This window comes from Arachis duranensis, unplaced genomic scaffold (genome assembly GCF_000817695.3).
Source record: "Arachis duranensis cultivar V14167 unplaced genomic scaffold, aradu.V14167.gnm2.J7QH unplaced_Scaffold_19261, whole genome shotgun sequence".
NCBI lineage: Eukaryota > Viridiplantae > Streptophyta > Magnoliopsida > Fabales > Fabaceae > Arachis > Arachis duranensis.
In genome coordinates this window covers 34,269-36,071 of record NW_026264497.1, presented here as the reverse complement: position 1 = coordinate 36,071, position 1,803 = coordinate 34,269, and the positions used below count along the sequence as shown (strand labels likewise).

General features: G+C 63.2%; 1 protein-coding gene and 1 long non-coding RNA gene across 2 annotated transcripts in view; both read left to right on the top strand.

Moving 5' to 3' along the window:
* LOC127744010 (uncharacterized) overlaps positions 1–927 on the top strand; it is a 37,261-nt gene extending 36,334 nt beyond the window's left edge. Inside the window, exon 2 of the long non-coding RNA XR_008005225.1 lies at positions 623–927. This is a non-coding gene — a long non-coding RNA (uncharacterized LOC127744010). The remainder of the gene's footprint in view (positions 1–622) is intronic.
* LOC110277220 (uncharacterized) overlaps positions 1–1,803 on the top strand; it is a gene marked incomplete in the record, with an annotated part of 51,154 nt that overhangs the window by 36,434 nt on the left and 12,917 nt on the right.

Sequence of the window (1,803 nt, the reverse complement as noted above, 5' to 3'; positions counted from 1 at the left end):
CTTGCTGGGCGCAATGCCAGCAAGATGCACGTTGCCTAGGCACAGTAGCAAGCCCGTTGTGGTTGTGGTGTGCCGTCGGGGTCCCCCGCCCCGGGTTCAAGGTCGAGCACGGGCGTCGGGCTGCCGCACACCCCGATCACCAAAGGACCAAGAAGGGAAACTCGTCCATGCACGCCCCATCTGGGCACCACCTAGGGAGCATGGCGTGGTCGAGTTGTGCCTTGTGCACCCGCGGCGTGCTCTCCTTACGTCTATGGTGGACGCAAGACGGTGCCCGACGCGGTGTTGGTTTTGCTGTGCGGGTTGCTTAATCTTAGACGGTGCGGCTGTTCGATTATCGCCCGAAGCACCTCACGCTTCGGGCTGTCCCTTGAATGTTCTTCGTCGCTTCCCTCGAACCCTGCCCAGCGGAGTTGGCTCGGCCCTCCCGTATGCTTCCGCTTGCCGGCACTCTCCAAGGCGTGCGGGGGGCTGTTCGTCCGGGCGTGCTGGGCTTGCGGACCGTGGTGGCGGATGCGTGGTGTGCGGGTCGTTAGTGTGTCTGGCTCCTTGCCTCGCGCACCTAACGGCCGTGCTGAAACTCGAGTTGCCCAAAAGGCTTGCTTGGCGCAATGCGAGCAAGGTGAGACGCCGAAAGGCTTGCTGGGCACAATGCCCGCAAGATGCACGTTGCCTAGGCACACTAGCAAGCCCGTTGTGGTTGTGGTGTGCCGTCGGGGTCCCCCGCCCCGGGTCCAAGGTCGAGCACGGGCGTCGGGCTGCCGCACACCCCGATCACCAAAGGACCAAGAAGGGAAACACGTCCATGCACGCCCCATCTGGGCACCACCTAGGGAGCATGGCGTGGTCGAGTTGTGCCTTGTGCACCCGCGGCGTGCTCGCCTTACGTCTATGGTGGACGCAAGACGGTGCCCGACGCGGTGTTGGTTTTGCTGTGCGGGTTGCTTAATCTTAGACGGTGCGGCTGTTCGATTATCGCCCGAAACACCTCACGCCTCGGGCTGTCCCTTGAATGTTCTTTGTCGCTTCCCCCAAACCCTGCCCAGCGGAGTTGGCTCGGCACTCCCGTATGCTTCCGCTTGCCTGCGTGCTCCAAGGCGTGCGGGGGGCTGTTCGTCCGAGCCTGCTGGGTTTGCGGACCGTGGTGGCGGATGAGTGGTGTGCGGGTCGTTAGTGTGTCTGGCTCCTTGCCTCGTGCACCAAACGGCCGCGCTGAAACACGAGTTGCCCAAAAGGCTTGCTTGGCGCAATGCGAGCAAGGTGAGATGCCGAAAGGCTTGCTGGGCGCAATGCCAGCAAGATGCACGTTGCCTAGGCACACTAGCAAGCCCGTTGTGGTTGTGGTGTGCCGTCGGGGTCCCCCGCCCCGGGTCCAAGGTCGAGCACGGGCGTCAGGCTGCTGCACACCACGATCACCAAAGGACCAAGAAGGGAAACACGTCCATGCACGCCCCATCTGGGCACCACCTAGTGAGCATGGCGTGGTCTAGTTGTGCCTTGTGCACCCGCGGTGTCCTCGCCTTACGTCTATGGTCGACGCAAGACGGTGCCCGACGCGGTGTTGGTTTTGCTGTGCGGGTTGCTTAATCTAGACGGTGCGGCTGTTCGATTATCGCCCGAAGCACCTCACGCCTCGGGCTGTCCCTTGAATGTTCTTCGTCGCTTCCCCGGAACCCTGCCCAGCGGAGTTGGCTCGGCACTCCCGTATGCTTCTGCTTGCCTGCACGCTCCAAGGCGTGCGGGGGGCTGTTCGTCCGGGCGTGCTGGGTTTGCGGACCGTGGTAGCGGATGAGTGGTGTGCGG